A 20142-nucleotide genomic window follows, 5' to 3' on the forward strand; every position below is an offset into this window, starting at 1 on the left:
AGTAAGTTGGAAATGTGGGTCTCACTGGGAGCGTGTCAGATATAAGTCCCTGCAGTCGCACTATCCTCTGTGTCCTTGATGCCTCAGTCGGATACAGCGTCTGCCGTGTAAGTAGGAGATCCCGGGTTCGAATGCCGGTCGGGGCACACATTCTCAGCCGTCCCCGTTGACATTTATCAACCCCTGTAAGCAGCTAATGGACTGAATTTCATTGTAATTTCATTTCCACTTCTACTGCTCTCCTGAACCAACTGCGCAAAATAAATTTCTGACGATGTTTGATACCTACCACAGGCAGTGAATACGTATTTTCGCCAACAAATCGTGAGCACATCCAATTCACCAACAAATTCTGTCATATGGACGGGGTGCCTATTTGTGATGAGACTGAAGTTATCTTTGAACTCTACACTAAGTGTATCATACTAGTCGAGAGTGATAAAAGGAACCAGTTATTAATTTATTCCTGCTGTTACGTGTAACCTCTACCCATACTAACTCACAGGCACTATCTACTTCAACTTTGCTACGGGATAAACTACTGCTAAAAGCGCAAAAGGCGTCGCCTCAATATGAATTTAATCTAAGCTTTCTAAACACGGTTAGGCCCTTTATTAAAATTTCAGTTGAACTTATCTCCGAATTTAGCCAACTTTCGGTAGTCTACATTCTATTTGAACTTCATCGCTTTCTATTTGTTCTTGGAGGTCTTGTTCTTCCCCAACTCAGCTATGACAGTTCTTCCCCAATGTAGCTTTGACAGCTTACAATTGCTGTGTTGATTGTTGCCATGTCAGATGGTTCAAATTGCTCTGAGAACTATGGGAGTTAACATCTGACGTCATCAGTCCCCTAGACTTAGAACTACTTAAACCTAACTAACCTAAGGACATCACACTCGTCCATACCCGAGGCAGGATTCGAACCTGCGACCCTAGTAATCGTACAGTTCCGGACCGAAGCGCCTAGAACTGCTCGGTCACAGCGGTCGGCGTTGCTATGTCTACCGTCTTCCTGTGTTCGTCCTACAGTCTTTCGAGAACGTCTAACCTAAAGTGACCCAGTCCATTTCAGACACCCCTCGCTATCCATGTAGCTGCCTCTTGCATGTAGTTGAAACATGGCCTACTAAGTGGACCCCGAAACCCCATCACCCTAGGGCGGCACCACAAAGAGATGGCACTCCCTCGACGGTCCATCTGCGAACCGGCTCTGAGGCAGTCGACCCTACTGCCTCTGGGGATTTGTGAACGTTCCCACTTTCAAAATTTTCTCACTTCTGCCAGGGACCCAGAATGCAAATTCGAATTAATAGTAAACGAAGAGTATGGTTGCTTTAGTTAGTTACCGACAGTAAATATAAGCGCTCTTTATTGAGGACCTTGGTATCAATTAAATTTTCCGATCAAATGGGACTTTTACTATGAATCTGCATTAGTTATGTGTCTGTTTCCGAAAAAGTTGTCCCGTAACAAATATGGAAATTGCTCCAGCATAAAGTCAAGCACCGGCACGCCAGGTGGAAACGTTAGAGCAGAGAGGGCTGTGAAGAGGACGTCAGCCAACTGCAAGTGGACCGACCCCTCACCAGGACGACAACCCGTCGGCAGAGCCCTTGACATGAAGAGGACATAAGCGCTGAGCCGGCTGGCCGCGGCTCAGTTGAGGTCTAACATTCTATGACTTCCACAGCGGCATCAAGAATAGGCACTTGTATAGCAGCGGCTTGGGAACTGTATTACTTCTCTTGTATTACAATTTGTACACTACTGGCCACTAAAATTGCTACACCAGGAAGATGACGTGCTACAGACGCAAAATTTAACGGACAGGAAGAAGATGCTGTGCTATGCAAATGATTAGCTTTTCAGAGCATTCACACAAGGTTGGCGCCGGTAGCGACGCCTACAACGTGCTCATATGAGGAAAGTTTCCAACCGATTTCTCATACACAATCAGCAGTTGACCGGCGTTACCTGGTGGAACGTTGTTGTGATGCCTCGTGTAAGGAGGAGAAATGCGTCCCCGGCCTCATAGCACAAGCAGTCGAGATGACAGGCATCTTATCCGCATGGCTGTAACTGATCGTGCAGCCACGTCTCGATCCCTGAGTCAACAGATGAGGACGTTTGCAAGACAACAACCATCTGCACGAACAATTCGACGACGTTTGCAGCAGCATGGACTATCAGCTCGGAGACCGTGGCTGCGGTTACCCTTGACGCTGCATCACACACAGGAGCGCCTGCGATGGTGTTACTCAACGACAAACCTGGGTGCACGAATGGCAAAACGTCATTTTTTTTTTTTGGATGAATCGAGGTTCTGTTTACAGCATCATGATGGTCGCATCTGTGTTTGGCGACATCGCGGTGAACGCATATTGAAAGCGTGTATTCGTCATCGGCATACTGGTGATGGTATTTGGTGCCGTTGTTTACACGTCTCGATCACATCTTGTTCGCATTGACGGCAGTTTGAACAGTGCACGTTACATTTCAGATGTATTACGACCCGTGGCTGTACCCTTCATTCGATCCCGGCGAAATCCTACATTTCAGCAGGACAATCCACGACCGCATGTTGGAGGTCCTCTACGGGCCTTTCTGGGTAAATGTTTGACTGCTGTCGTGGCCATCACATTCACCAGGACAACGGTGCAGCATTTTGGGGAAAGGAATGTGCTGGCGTAAGATGAAGTGCGAAGATCGATTAGTAGGTGCTGAATCAAGTGCGTCTACCACACGAGAGGCCAGAGACACACACCCACAAGCAACATGCGGCAAACGCCCTCTATGCCCTCTCGGCAGCATGTATTTAGGCCGCTGCTGCTGACCGGAGGATCGCCCTCACTCAGTCATTCAGTTTGGCGTCTTCAGTTTACTCTGAGAGCGGGTTTAGTTTGCCACAGGCTATGACAATACATAGTGACCAGATTAGTGACTCCAGTGGGACTTTTACTGAAGAACTTGTGCAACAAACATAGACTCTATTCCAATTAAGTAAATGTTCTAATTCATGTAAGTAAATAATCGTGTTAATCCATCTGTGCCCTTGTGTTGTAGAAAGACACCCATAAAAAAATCCCCTCCCTTGCTTCCTTGCGATACAAGACTCTACACATAACACAACCCAGAGTCGTGAAAGATGTCAACGTTGCCTGCTGCCGATGCAATAGCGTGGTCAGGGATATACCTTTTGCAGACTTTATGACTACGACTGCTGTGACATACGCAACGTATGGTAAACTGTTTCCTTAAATGTCCAAAGACCGCTCATCTATCTGTAAACGTGAGTTATATTCCTGATTTATTATTGTAGAAAAAAATGGTTCAAATGGCTCTGAGCACTATGGGACTCAACATCTTAGGTCATAAGTCCCCTAGAACTTAGAACTACTTAAACCTAACTAACCTAAGGACATCACACACACCCATGCCCGAGGCAGGATTCGAACCTGCGACCGTAGCAGTCCCGCGGTTCCGGACTGCAGCGTCAGAACCGCTAGACCACCGCGGCCGGCTATTATTGTAGAAGACATATTTTAAAGTCTGAGGCACTGATCCACATGAGACTTCCTCCTTTCAGTTTCATATGTTGTGCGAGATAAATTGTAGTCGAATTATGTGTTTCTTCTGTGCTGCTCTTTTGGAATCATACAGTATACTTATGCCACAATGAGTGTCTAAATGGGTCAAGAAGTGGAATATTAGTTTGGTTTTCATACTTCATTTCCATTAATATTTCGCATTATTTGTGGTAGGTGATATCTTGGAAACTGGCGTTCTGAACGGGGAGCGAAAGGACGGCAGGTAGTCGTGGTGGAGAGTTAGATCTGGCGAGTGTGCTCAGTCAGGGATGGGGCGCCGTCTGGACTCGCTTAGGCCGCGAAGCTTGGAGTGTGGCAGACAAAATTCCTTGTGTGTAAAAATGTCTACCCTGACGCAAAAAGTTAATTAAAGGCCAGACGAGCCTTTCAGATGCATGCTCTAACTATTATACACTACGGAAATGATAACGTGAAGAAATTATGGCCCTAGCTATGAATTCTGAATTTGTGAATTACAAAGGATGAAATGTAGCAAGTCAGTTAGACTTGAATTCGTTGTACTTCCCAACATCACAGTTTAGTTAGTAAGGCATTAGTCATTTAGTAGTAACTGTGCTGCACGGTTAGATGCATACTAAAACAAGCTATTGACAATAGTTCACTTCTGGTTTCGGTTTGTACATAAAGGTAATTTAAATTGGCAATAATGTTGTTGGCTAACAAAAGGCAATGAGCCGAGCAGCGATTTCACCGCACCGAAGGCGGAAACAGCATTTTATGACCCTTAAATCGAGCCCACACTGGTTTGAGGCGGCTTGCAGAGCCCTGCGCCATGTCGCTTTCTAACAGGCAGACGACCGCTGCAAGGTGTGGAGAGAGTAGTTTGCGGCCGACGGTCGGTTTATGAGGCCTGTGACAGGGGGCGCCTTTGGACCGCCAAATAGTGAAGCTGTGCATGCAGCTGGTCAAAACTCAAGAATCTCTTTATTAAGATCAGAGTCAAAATTGCGTTATAAATCTAAATCTGTCACTCTGCCATTCATCAGGTGTGGTTCCCTGTTCATTCATTTCATTCAGGTTCAAGATTTGCGTTAGGAGGTCGACCCATATGACATAAATAAAAATTATCTATAGTAATTCAAATTATATAGACAATAAATGTCATCTGCAAAATATCCAGATATTAATAAAGTTCTGGAAACACTGAAACATGTTAGAGATGTCATGAACATACATTTATAAACATGGAGCACTTTTATTCACAGTGTGGCATAGAACAAGGATCCTTGTCCCATGCCTTACTATACTAGCAAGTGGCCATGAAAAAAAATTTCAAAACAAAATTTCTACAAATAAAAGAAAACTAATCTATTCTCATTATGATTGCCCTAATTTTCATAATTCAAACCTAGAGACTAACGCCAGACAACATTGGCAATAATATTTTCTTTTTACAAGAATTTTAGTAACAGTGAAATCAAATCAGTTGTAGGACCCACCTGATTTAACTCATCAAAAATTATAACGCTCTGTTGTGTATGGATACTTGGCCGCTTCATCGACCAGACAACAACGAAACTGACAAATTCCCTTGTGACACAATCTTCCCGTTCAATAATTGATTAATGGGACTTAACATCTATGGTCATCAGTCCCCCAGAACTTAGAACTACTTAAACCTAACTAACCTAAGGACAGCACACAACACCCAGTCATCACGAGGCAGAGAAAATCCCTGACCCCGCCGGGAATCGAACCCGGGAACACGGGCGCGGGAAGCGAGAACGCTACCGCACGACCACGAGCTGCGGAGAGCAATAGTTTGATGACACATAAAATCATCAACTTCAAATTCTTCAAACAGCTCTGCAGTAAGGCCAGTTGTACAATTGTTCAACGAGAGAGAAAAATCCTTACTCAAATCAAGTTATGTTAGGAGAGGAGCCTCAAGAAAAACCTGTTTCACAGCACTGAATTCAGTTTGCACCTAGACACCCGAACTCCACAGAGTACTTTTACCCGTATGTGCGCAAAGACATGTAGTAACTAAAGTATTCAAGTTCATAAAGTGTTTACAACAATTTGGCCAAACAAGAAACCTGCACAATTTTTTATTTGTTATGATGCGTTCCAAACCAGTTCAACTTCAGTCAGTTTTAGGAAGATCGCTGTCGCCACAGTATAACAATAACCACTTCAAACAGAAAATTTAGACCATAAAAGCTTGTCTGGAATAATTACACTGAATCAGTTACTTCTAAGCATAGATGTGTCACGCGAGCGCTGTGCACGGAAAATCACACGCCGAACTGTGCTATGACGCTGCACACATGAGACAAAGACGACTGTCAAACTTAAAGACGCATTGTCAGTGGACAGAGATTAAATTAAATGCTTTAGATCAATGTGCCCGTCCCAGGTATTTTTCAGCTTCTAAGATACAACAAAGATACGTTGTTACACTCTTTCTTAAATCTTTCTAACCTCTAATGGACGTAGCCGAACAACAATAAATCCGAACTGCAATTTATCAGATTGATGACGGGAGACATTACGTAAAGATGACGTATATTTTGGACATGGCAGATGCAACCCCATCTGCCAATAACATATCTCATGTCAGTGGACGATAGAACTCTGATTCTTTTCTTTGGGACAACTAACAACTGATTATTGTAAGAACTAACATTAGGTTCAATGACAAGCTGCTGTAATATCTTTTCTATTTCTGCCTCTATCCTGTATGTATAAACCTATGGTGAAGGGTAGGATTTATCAATGAACTTGCTATGCTCCTCTCATACAAACTGATAAGGAAAACTAGTAATCACATCTCGGTACTCTGAAAATATTTATGAATAACGCTGTAATAAATTAAATAAATCTCTTTTCGCGCTTTCTCTGCCTGATCAACACAACGAACGTACTTCTGCATTTCTAAAAAGGTATAAACATGTCTTTGGTAATAAAACTAAAAAAATTGCATGATCACAACTCTCACTTTCAACTGGCTACAGGCCAAATGACAATACTCATTTACTGAGAAACTTAGCTTTATTAATACCGATACATTTTCATAGCGCGCATTATCAAGGGTGGGGCGTGGGGCGTACTTAATGCCCATCCTAAAACATAATGAAAAAAATATAAAGTTCGTTATTTCTTTTTGTCCAATATCAACAATATAGTTTTTGAAGACATAATGATGTGTAAGTAGAGACCGCAACGTGAGAATGTCTCTTAGCATACTCTTACCAACAGCAACACACCGAGAGTAATGTGTTATACCAACGGGACGTCGGAGTACTTTACGTCCAAGGAAAAAAAAAATATTTATAGAAACGCAAATTTGAATTTTACTGACAACTTGCTAGTTAAAGAGATTTTGATGTGTAAGTGAAGTCCTGAACCTGGAAATACTGAGTACAGCACTCATCAGTGAAGTAACTTCTACACTTAAGGTTTAAATTTTTGTGTTAACTTTAACTGAAAAATTAAAATATGGGATCTGGGAGAATAATTCTTTAAAAACCGTTAACATTTTTTCAAAATTTTAAAATTTAGTGTAAATGACTAAATAACAATATTTCTAAATGGTGGGCATAAAGTACCCTCGCCCCTATCTAACCTTGGTATTGCGAGGGTTAAGACAATGATTTGAGTTCTTTTCGCTAAATGCACATTCGACTAATACCAGCTTCATTGCTGAACCGTTGTTGGTTAATATAACTTTAACGCAATAGAATTTTATCAGTCAGCCGCTGTGGCCGAGCGGTTATAGGTGCTTCAGACCGGAGCCGCGCTGCTGCTGCGGTCGCAGTTTCGAATCCTGCCTCGGGCATGGATGTGTGTGATTTCCTTAGGTTAGTTAGGTTTAAGTAGTTCTAAGTCTAGGGCACTGATGACCTCAAGTGTTATATCCCATAGTGCTTAGAGATATTTGAACCATTTTGAAACAGCTAAATTTTGACACACGCTGAAAGAAGGCCACAGCTCAGACGTACCAGTGAGCTGTCAGTTGTTTTAATGACGTCACGTTCGCACCAAAGAGTCAACATAGTTCTGAACCGTGCCACCGTGGACGCGGCACACGATGGGGAGGGTGACACACCCCCTCTTACCCAAATTTCACCCCGTCTATTGATGAGTCTGCGATAGACGTCAGAACCGCGACTCCCAGGGCTGCAATCACGCGGTTTCCTAATGGGTGGCCGGGAAAATATTTCAGACGTCCCTACGCCGAGAAAAGACACAAAATGGTCTCAGGGTGTGTCATAAAGGCGTCGATGAAACCAACCCTTCGTTTTGTGCCTTGCCAGGGTGATTTGATGTGATAGTGTGCAACATTACTATCCTCTCACTGCCATTATTGACGGATCGTTTTGGAAACTGCTTCGGAAAAGAAGTACCCTGTTAGATGGCTATTATGTCTCGGTGAGTCTGTCAGACAATAGGCAAAGGAGACAGCTACCCTTTTGGTCCAGATGGACTGGCCACTAAGGTAAATGCGTTTCGGAACACCACTGGCCGTGTGATTATAGAGTATGTACTCGTAACACTCGTAGAGTGTTTATTCCTAACAATCACTCAAAGCTTTTTTATTTAGTAGAGGACGAGCGTATTACCGTAGCTATTGTTTTAGCTCCAGATAATTGTTTCGCAGTAGTCCATCACACTCAACAGCACACACAGCGCGGAATACCACGAAACAGGAATGAGTACGAGCTCAAGACACAGTGACAGAATATTCCTGCAGTGGACTATCTATATATATTATGATTCAGGATGTAGGATATTTATGCTTTTACTAAGCTCTCTCCCAAGAGTACGTTTTACAGAATACAACTGTGTAGTCCTATGATCCAGCAGCTGCTGTTTATTCGCAGAAAAAATCGATAAGTAGTTTATTTATCATCTCTCTGAACGTATTGATTATTACAAATTTACTAGTATAAATTTAACCACTCAACAGCCGTCTATCTTTTATGAACCATTCCAACACGCACTTCACTCCAAGTTTGCTGTTCTTTCCACTCGGAAGTAAAAAAAAAAATATAGAGTATTACTATTTCTCAGTTAATACCAGAATCTAATCACCCCAGGATACTTCAACAGCCACTTTTAATAGTTACAAATTATTGTAGATACTTGGGATTTATGCTGATAGCGCTGCAGTGTCCTCAGGCGGTGAAACAGAAAGTACATTTGTTTTATATGCTCATAAAAGGGCAATAGCATCTCCCTATCCAGTGGGTGTCGTATATTACAGAAAAATAAATATATTTTCATCCACCAATGTGTTAACGTAAATTTCCGCTTAATTATTCACGTAGTTTATTTCGATAGATAATCAGAGTTTTCGTGGACACACCACAGTAGTGTTTGCTACAGCTCGATTTTCATTAATAATTAAATGGAACGACTGCTTTTGCTGCCTTATGAGTCGTTAGTAGAAATGATTATCTTGAAGTTGTACGTTATCCCTCCTCTCACAAGAATATCTTAAATTTTTTTCTGTGTTTAACTTCAATTTATTTCTTTGAATGAAACATATACGCCATCTTAGAGCAGATATGTACGTTGCATCCAACACAGTGTTAACAATACCAGCGACAACCTCAATGATTACTGCTACGGTCTTTCTCCTCACACATCTAAGATAACTAAAAATGTATCTTTCCTGTTGTTCCTTTCTTTAAAAAATATTAATATTACTTTCTTTTGGTTATTACTTCAGATTATTTATGAAATCTAAGGCATCTACTTTCATTATTGATAGTTAGTGTTTCTGTCGTCGTGATTCTACGATAAAATAATCATCTAGAACTCTATTCCGAACGACAGTACCAAATAGCTATCACGTTGCTGACGTTCATGGATATCATTAGTCGCGGGTGAAGGTTATTAGCCAGATTTCGAAAAAAATTAAAAAACTCTGTTTCGTGTTGTTATAGAAAGAATCTTAGCTATATGTTGTAATAACTCTTTCTTCCTTAGCTACATACTAACATTTCACAATAATACTACATTGCCATATTGTGACGTTCCAGTCTTTAATGGGGTCATTTTAGGGTTAAAGTGTGAGTAAGTAGGGATCCAAATTTCTGGTTTAGAACACGGGTTTGTTTTATTTTCAATAAATATCCATTGCTTTACTAATCTAAAGCGAGGAAACAGCGTGTTGCTAGACGAAGGATTGTGACGAGTGTTCTCTTACTTCTCCATACAGAATCCCATTTAAAAAAATAAAACACCTCTTAGTGGAGGTATCATCAATCACTGTTCTTTCGTCTTCTAAAACTGAACAGGGCTGACACCCCCCCCCCCCCCAAGAAAAAAAACCTTCAATTAATTCCGTGCAGCATTTCGATGGCTTCCACATAAGAAACTTCCAACAATTCCATCCATAAAACAACCGTGGATCACCTTTTGTGTCCCCACCAGACCAGTCATCTAATCCGCCTACAATCTTGAGTTTAGCAACGAATTGGTAATCAACCAGTTTCTCTCAACAGTAAACCAGTGAACGGATAAACGGACAACCTGCCCTCATACAGTTGTTTAAGCTTGGGAACCAAGGACTACGTTATCTCTCCAGCATACACTGCGTTTCGCGAAACGCTAACATCGGTCAAGAACCGCAATTTTTACCAATATTATCATCCGAAATATTTCATCAACAATCACATACGTAGAACCTTCACCAATGTCGTTCTTAACCTCGAAGTGTTAATTCACAGCACCAGAGGCTAGTTACCAAACGCTTTTGCAAGTCTGTCTCTGGCGCTACAATTATTTTCTTTGGTACCGTTTTAAAGACTTTTCTTCAATTTACATACCTCAAACAGCTGTAGCTATACATGCGCCGAGCATAGACTTTCTGCCTTTCCTTGAGCTCTAATTTCCGCCTCGGGATCTCGAATTTGAAGGCTGCCCTTATTACGATCTAAACCGAAGTAGATCCATTTACTCGACTATAGGAGCAGCACTACATTCGTACAACAACATACAATTTGCATTTGCTCGGCAGTGTGGTTGAGCGGCGATTCGTAGCAACTACGGCTCCCGACATCAAGAAATTCCCTGCCGCCCGAGCAAAAACTGCCCTGCCAAAACTGAAGTAGGGCAAGTCCAAACACCCAGTCCACTAGTTGCAATCATTTCACAACATATAATCTTACCGATGTTACAGTTCTGTTCTTCGCTACTTCATTTAGCAATATAAATTCAGTTCTGTTGATAACCTTTCTACTCCACCCACATTCATACGTACATTCTTACAACGCAAGGTACAAATCCTTCTCTACACCGTCTTTCCCACAAAATTATGTTTACCACTACTTGTAGCAACATTAGCCACCAAGTACTTCTTAATATGGTGAACATTACGTTTCCCTACTTCCTTATCATTATTAACTTCTTTCAGCACTACTGCCGTAGCGTCAGGAATACTTTTAACAATAAATGGTAGAAACGCTTTTTCATATTATTATTTAATTTCTTGCTTTTATAATGTCCTCTTCACAGCACTAAATCTCCTATCCTGTAAGGGTTTACTTTCCCTTCTCTTCCAGATCTTCTTTGTCTGTTTTCAGCACTCTTCTTTAAATTACACACTTAATTACTTTATATCTAAAGCTAGGTATTACAGGTGGATACTTAATCCTATCAAAAAGACGATACACGTGTATCTTGCCTCCTGTTATCTCTCTGGGCGCCACTACAACATGTAGTGTCGCAGAATAGTAAAGAGTTGGAAACGTGGAATATTGTCAAAGTTTCGTTGCCTATGCCGAGAGCCAGACGCAGTAGGTTAGCCAAGAAGTAAGAGGATTGCACATATATCGGAATGTGTCGTAACACAGGGGCAATGGCTTGGGTACACACAACAGTCGAAAGAGAATTGCTTAGCACGCGGGTTTGTGTAAGACGGAAACTTTCGTAGAGTGCAAGACAGAGGTATAGCGTCAGCTGTATTGCATTTCACAACTTCGTGTACGTCTGCCGTAACAACACGTAACTCTGTCGCAAGAACACGTAAGGGGCGACTCGCCGAAGGTCGTTGACATCACCAAGCCATTTAGTACTCGGCAGGAATAAAGGTGTTATGAATTAATAATGTCTCTTTGGCGTTTCTGACGCTTCTACAGCCATTTCCTAGCATCCTGACAACAGGAGAGGTCACTGCTGGGCCATCCAGTCCACCGTAGGCGATCGGGACCACCGGGGCGCCTACAAATAGTAGCAGAAGGTTTATCGTTCAGTACCCTCTCAAATTCTCGAATAAATTTAGGCCAAGTCAAACGCCTCTTCGCACAACAAGTATATCCAGGCCTCCCAATTAAGCAGATAATGCTCGCTCAAGGATTCGATTTGGGTGACGTTTGGCTATTAACAAACCTTTTACTTTCTTCTGTTTCAAGAACGCTTGAAATTCGTAAGACACAAATTGCACTTCATTGTCTGACAAGAGTCGCTATGGTGTCCCTACGATAGGGAAATACGACTCTCCAGGATATGCATAATCGTATTACTGGTCGCCAACTTCACTTGACACAATTTCACAAATTTGGACTAAACCTCCAATGCATGCACATCAAAAATCTCTCCAACAACCTCTATTGACAATAGTCCTAGAGTATCAACTGCTGAAATATCTCACACAAACCCTTGGGTACTACTGCTACAGGCTGCACTCTATCTTTCTGATTCTTAATCTTCGTTCATTCGCACACCTCACAAGTTCTCTACTCCATCCTAGCTATCCTACTCTTACCCTTTGCATGCAAAATAATAGTTATGTAAGTGTGCAATTCACTTTTTTGTACCATAATACCCATATACTCTGTTACAAATTAAGTTGGTACTGCGAAGATTCCTCTAAAAGGTTGTGGTAAGTTGCTAACGAATACAACGTCATTAAAGCAAATCCACTTCCCCTTCACTGGTTTCCCTCCTTTTCACCCCTCCTTGATTTTTGTAAGATACTTATCCTTCTCTTGTTCTCTATTAAGATTTTTTACTTAATGCCTCATATTCTAAATGACCAACTTTGGAAACTGAACTCCTTCCCCAGTTCGCAACTCCATTCGCTTTCCATTCCCAGACAGGCGAGATAGTGTATCTGACGCCCAATTGTCCTTTCCTATAACGTATCGTATTTCTAAATCATACTCCTGATGAAAGAGAAACCGTCGCATCAAACGACTGTGCAAAAGGTTTCTTGTCCTCAAAAATATCAATGGTCTTTGGACAGAATGAAATCCAATCTTTCTCCAATAGGACATATACCTAAACTTTTTTATAGCCTTTGCTACTACTAAAGTATCCTTTTCAGTAACTGTGTAATTCACTCGCCACACAAAACTCTTTGGTCAAACCTGGATGCCCTAACAATATAGGATTATTAAGTTCTCGTACCAAAGCATCAGACTCTTGTTGACAACTATCATCCCCTCTCCAAGATGTAGTCACTTATAACAACATATTAAGGTGCACACAATTCATTACATTACGAGGAATATTCCTTCTGTAAAACCTAGAAAAGCCTTCAGCTGTTACCTACTTCTAGGGAAAGGACAACGTTTAATTGCCAACAATTTCCTTGGGTTAGGTTATGTTGACTCCTGACTTACAATGTTTCCCAAAAATTCCCTGAGGTCTTCAACTTTTAAATAACATTTCTGTGTGTTTCTTCCATGTTCTAAATACTACTAATACATCATCAACATATACAAATACTTTACTTAATAAGTAATCTCCTAAGGAAATATCTAATAATTAAATGAACTCTGATACACACAATTCAATCCAAATGGTAGAACTTTAAACTGATAATTTCGTCTGTTAAACAGAAAAGTCGCGTAATTCCGCAATCCACAGCGAGTGTAACCTGGCAGTGGCCGGCCATGAAACCAACCAGACTTAAATATGTACTTTACAGACATCCAATTAAGTCCCCCTGTACAGTTTCCTCTTTACATCAGTTCAAATAATGTAACTGATCTAATATTTCCAAGAGGGGTTGGACATGAGTCCCTCTCTACTCTGTCTGTCATTCTCTAACACCATCTGGTAGTCGAGTAACAAGTTCTTCGGCGAGATGAAACTCGTGTACTTCAATTGACTGGTAGTTCATAAAATTTGCGGTAGTCTCTCCAGCTCTCGTTGCATTTCTGTGGGCTAAACTACTCTAGTCTTAGTTTGCGTTGGATACTCTGTGACGAATACTTTGCTTTAAAAGCTTTAATAAATTGATGAACAGTTGAAAATACATTTAAATTTAACATCACGCTTCTATTATTACCCCATGACTCTGGAAGAACACCTGTAAACGCTTTAAGAAAAATTAAGTGATGCACACAACCAACAGGGTCGAATGTAGGAAAATGGTTACTACTGTCACTCATTACCAGTTTTAGTTCCACTACGCGAACATACTCACTACACTTAGACTTACATTTACTGAAGGTGTGTGAAAATCCTAATGATCCTTCTCATATTTCCTTCGGTCCACTATCAGCACACTATCTGTACTACTACATGGAGTGGAAGACACGCAACTCCGATTACCACCATCATGTTTTCGCTTACTGCTGATTTTATTCTGGTTGAAACTGCCCTCAGATACTAAAAGGTTAGCATTTTTCACATTCTTTACTACCTATCTGTGTGCCTTAGTTATTTAGTCTTATACACTAGTATTTAACTTATTCATCTCAGAATTAACTTTAACATGCATGCTACTAATCTGGTCAGTCACATCCTGAAGCGAGGGACTAATGGACGTTTCGTGTTCCTCTTTTGCTACATTTAATTTTTCCTCAAGATTTCCTATTTTTGTTCTAACATCTGTAAACTCAAGATTATCGTATTATTTAAAACTGCTTAAGACCTCTTTTGCTCTAACTCATTCCTTGAAACATTGATGACCTTGTGACAAATTTTCAATACTCTGTTTTGTCTCCCCACGGAACTGTTTAGTATCTTCCTCTGTCTTCTTACGCAATTGTTTAATCTCCTCTAGAATTTCTGCTAAGAGGAGTGGATACTGCTCTGTCATTTTAAAAAAGACTCTAGTATTTTGTTTAAATATCCGAACTTTACTTCATGAGCGTTAAATTCTCGTAACCACACCTAAACAGCTCACAGTCCGCTTGGGATACCACTCGGTACAAAATAACTCCCTACAGTACTAAACTCTATTCGCAATTGAAAAGGAATAGCTGTCTGACAACAATCCCAAAAACATTCCTCTAATCAGATAAACAAATAACTCTTGTTTTATTACTTAACGTTATTTGTTCTCCATTCTCCGGAACCTTTCGAGGAGGCTACAAATAGCTCGCCGTTAGTAGGCGCAGTGAAGACAGCAGAGGCACAGCATGAAGTACAATCAGGCTGCATCCTCGTCACGCCGTATCTGCACTCGACTATGTCTCATTTGTCACAAAGTTATTTGAAGTACTATAACTATGTCTCATTTATCCTAAAGTGATTTGAAGTACTATAACTAATCAAACCAATATTCTTTTCTTGTATTTAATTATATGGAACGTTCCACTCTGAATAGATCCACTCCCTCCTTCATGTATGTTCTGTATCATTTTCAGGAAACTTGTTTTTTCTGTCATCTAACACACTCGGAACGTACCAGCTTTACTATGTACAATCAACAGTACATCGGGGACCACATTGTCGACAGACATCTGTATCATTCCTTACTGCTATGGTATGCCTTCATAACAGGCAACTATACTATTCTGGCACTAAAAGTACTGAACGATTAGTTTGTACGCTGTTTCTTGAAAGAAACAGCTTTTTGGGTGGCTGCTAAGTTTCGCTGCATCTGCAATACCGTAGACAAAAGGGACAACCACACTCCTGTCCATATGGACTGCCACTAAGGTAAACGCTTCCCGAACAGCAAAGGCCATATGACTAGCGAGTATTTGCTTCCAACAGTCACTTAAAACCTGTTTATTTGGTAGAGCACAAATGGGTTACCTCCAGCTATTCTTTTAGCCCCAGGTGAACTGTTTCTCAGTAGCCTGTCACAATCAGCAAGATACACAGCTCAGAATATCAAGAAACAGGGATTAGCCCTAGCTGAAGACAAAGCAGCAGACCATTCGCGCAATGGACCGTCTGTATATATCACGATTCAGGATATAGGTTATTTATGCTTTTATTAAACCCTGTCCTAGGTGTACATTTTAAGCAAAATACAGTAACGTAGTTTTATAAGACAGTAGCTACTCTCATTACACAGTAAAAAAAGAAAAAAAATTGAAGGCTATTTCACTTATTATCTCTCTGAACTTTAAGATTATTACCCATTTAACGCAACTTTTAGCGATTCGCTAGCAGTCTTTCTTTCAAGGGTCAGAAATCACCAATACACACGTCACTTCACGTGTACTGTTGGTTCCACTCGGAAGTAAAAGAAAAAATAAAGCGTTACTATTTGTGTGTCAGTAACCAAAATCTAATCACTCGGGAATAAAACAACAACCTCTCTAATAGTGAAAAATTATTTGAGATACTTAAATTTTAGCTTACGGCGGTGCGGTGTTCTAAGCTGCCGAAACGAAAAGTAAGTATGAATCAGCAATTGCGAAAACAACATTCGTCCAAAAATGCAAATTTTTCGAAAGAAGAAGAAACTGTATACTAGCTATATGATGAAATGTAGGATGCGTGCATTCATTTAAAAATCAGCTGTATCTGTTAGGTAAATTTTAACAATGAAATAATGAACTGTAAATGTACAACGTTGCATGTACCATTTTTTAAAAAATTTATTAACTTATGTGGTTTCGGAGGTTGAACATTTTATACTAACATTTTAATACCATAGTTTGTTTATGTTACAAAACATTAGTTTATTATATCAACTTAACATACAATATTACTTCTAGGATAGTTTCACGCCAATTGTTTATTTTTTAAAAAGAACATTGACAAAAATCTATGCAAAGCTTGTTGTAAAAGACAGATTTTTCTATGAATCATGTCCAGGAATGTCCACAGAGGCGACTGAGCCAGTTCCAGATAAAAGGCTTCGTGCCCTTCGGGAATATACTGCGTTAGTTGATCTATGTCTTTCAGCTTTTTGACATTCATTGTACCCATGTTGTTATGTGCCATTTATGAAGGCAACTTTGGTTGTGCCTATAACGAGAGTCGCAAAGAAATTTTTTGACACCATCAGTATGATAGTAACACCCAAATTCCCCTATAAACTGTGATGGAAGCTCATAAATGAGGGCCCTGTGCATTAAACTGTACAGTTCTGGTCCATACAGTTTACGTAACTGTCATCAGACAAACAGTATTGCTCATAAAATTTGGGCCACGATTTGTTGTAAACCAAAATCACTTCTGTGTTAACAAGCTATACATGAATATTTTGATTTTTGGACCAAGTGACCATCTTTCCGACATAACCCTACAAGGATTATATTCTGTCTTGTTTTCCCATCACCCGTTTTACGCAAGTAGGTTTACGATTACATGCCAAAACTACATGACCACGCACAGCAGAACGCTGGAACACACATTTGAATCTTCCGGAATTTCAACGCATTAGGTTAATGACTGAGTTGTTTTTGTTTTATGCTGGGGACACGGCGGAGAACACGTGCTATTAAAAAAGAAATTTATTAATCACTGTCCTGATGTAATCAACCAAAAACGATCATATTTCGTTAGGTCCTTTGTCAGCTGTATCTTCACGGTACAGATATAGCTTGGATCTGTTGCTTTTTAGGTGTGTAACACAAAATGCATTAACATTAAGTCGACGCAAATTTAATGCTTCCTGCACTGCGAGCTCAGGAATCTGCACATACTGCATGTAACAGAAACATAATGACGCCACATGCTCATTTTCTGCACACATCTTCATTACTGCATCCATCTTTGAATTGAATTTTTCTACTACTTCTTTTATGTACCGTTAATTGCTAATTGCTGCAGGGTCTGCTATATCGTTGAACTATTTCCTCTTAATTTTCGCTGTAAGTCAAGTCACTTAAAAGAGCACCAAATTCGGTTAGTGGCTGCTCAGAGCATAATTAAAACACTCAGTGAAACCCCTGAAATATATTCCATATGACGTGCAAATGTAACTTTATGAGCATTTCACAAATAGTTTTTACAAACAACTCAGCATCTAAGTAACACACTTCTTCGCTAGAGTAATGCGTGATATTCATAAGGGATGGCTTAATATGCTTCTCAGTTATCTGCAGGTCTGGGGTCCAGAATTGCTTGCAGTAGCACATCCTCTCTGTCATAGGGTTCAACATTGTTTTTCACACAATAACAAAAATCGTCGCACACGTTCATTTTCAACGCCAAAAAGGCTGCAAAATTCCGGTTTGCACACTTTGACAGTTCCGGCCTCTGCGATATCGATAATTTTTTTCCGGGGTCTTTTGTACTCCATGCCTTCTTTCTCGATCAGACGTGGAAGGTTTTTATTATGTGTGCTATTACATTCAAAATGAGAAATTTACGGAATATTTCAATCTAGTCGTGATCAGATAACCAATTTCAATACAGTTTCAACATTTGAAACATATCAGTACACGAATATCAAATCTATGTGACAGAAATTGACATCACCATACAATCCAGAACTCATGTTGCTTCTACCAATTTTGGTAATGATAATATGAGTCCAGTTGCAGACGTAACTTATTTGTCTGTCTTTGAGGAAAATAAAAATTCTGTCTTTAATGGTTTTATAGAAAAAGCTTCCAGATATTTTATAACAATTCTTCCTCCTTCTGTTAAATCGTAAGTTTCTTCAGTGCTTTGTCTTACTGAGACTTTTCATTCTTTAACTGGTTTATTTTATGGGTAAGATAAGTGTAGGTAGGGATCTGTACTCTAATTTTAGAATAAGAACTTATTTTCGTTCCAACAAGTAACAACGGGTTTATTCAATAGAAACAAACACTACTGCGGGGTGCTTACCAAAGATTTGTCACGAGGTTCCTCCAATCATTTCTCTACACAGAACCCCATTTATAAAAAAAAAATAAAAAATCATCGTCATCACCTCTTTGGACCCTGACATTAACTACTTGAAATTATAAATGAGCATACAAAAACTCAGCATCCTCAGGCACTGGCTACAAAAATCTACTGACACCCCAGTAATCTACTCTGGCTGCGCTGGACCACTCGGCAGTCCTAAGATGCATAACAGAATGAACGATGTGAAAAAATTATTGATAAATAGTTCCAGAAAGACTCTCGCTGTTACGGGGATCTCTGGATATTATTCAGCATTATTAGCCTCTTTGTCGAAGTCGACTTCCTGTCACCAGTAACAGTAAATCGTCTTCTAAAATCTAACAGGGCCGCAACCTCTCCAACATCCCCCAAAAAACACCTTCATTAATTACGTGGAGCATATGAATAGCTTCCACTTAACAAACTTCCAACAAATTCTTCCATGAAATAGTCTCGCATCACCTATTGTGTCCTCTTGACCTGGTGAGTCACCTAATCCGCCTTCAACCCTGACTTTAGCAACGAATCAGCAGTCAGTCGAGTTATGTCATCTATATGCCAATCAACACGCAACCTGGCAACATGCAATTAAGTAAGGCTCAGAGTGAACTCCAAACTATGTAATTGCTCCAGCACACAGTGCACTTGGGGAAATCCTATTATTGGTCACGAACCGCAGTTCTCACCAGTATTATCATCGCAATCATTTCATCAGCAAACGTATACACAGGGCCTTTACTATCCTGCTCAAACGCGCGGGAAATGCTAAACTCCTTTCGGCTAGTATGCTAAGAAGCCAGCACTTCTACACTCGCGGTATTCCTAATGCCGGCCAGTCAGATTAGCACAAGTAATTTAGACTGGAAATGTCGTAATTCCAAAACTAAATAAAATTTAGCGAAAACAAAATGCGATTTCTTTCCACAAAACATATTATTAATAAATTTAATATTCCAAGCCATTTCTGGCTGCCTTTTACAAAATCAAGCTCACTCGGACATACGTCACAAATTGCCCTATTGTGCAGCAACTTTCTCACGCATGCATTTACATACTTTTAGTAAAATGTCACATTCTCACTTTCGTATGTCCTCCAGTTACTCTGTCTCTCCAAAGCACTCACACAACCAAAATGCAATGAAATAATAATTTTCCAACGTACTTATAATTACGTCAGAATTCGGTGGTAATGAAACTATATAAATTCCATAAAATTAGGTTACATGAAACCATACTCTTGGTTGAAGTTTCAATTGATTCTACAGATGAATGCATTACAGTCCGTAATACGAGGCCGGTCGTTTTGGTCGATCGGTTCTAGGCGCTTCAGTGCGGAACCACGCGGCCGCTACGGTCGCAGGTTCGAATCCTGCCTCAGGCATGGATGTGTGTGATGTCCTTAGAACTACTTAAACCTAATTAAGTCTAGGGGACTGATGACTGCAGATGTTAAGTCCCATAGTGCTTAGTGCCATTTCAACCGTAATATGGTTTCACAATGCCAGCACGGATATTGTGTATATTATGTAAAAATTTACATCTCCGAAAGCATGGAAGTTTTTGAT

The sequence above is a fragment of the Schistocerca cancellata genome, chromosome 6, assembly GCF_023864275.1.
Source record: "Schistocerca cancellata isolate TAMUIC-IGC-003103 chromosome 6, iqSchCanc2.1, whole genome shotgun sequence".
NCBI lineage: Eukaryota > Metazoa > Arthropoda > Insecta > Orthoptera > Acrididae > Schistocerca > Schistocerca cancellata.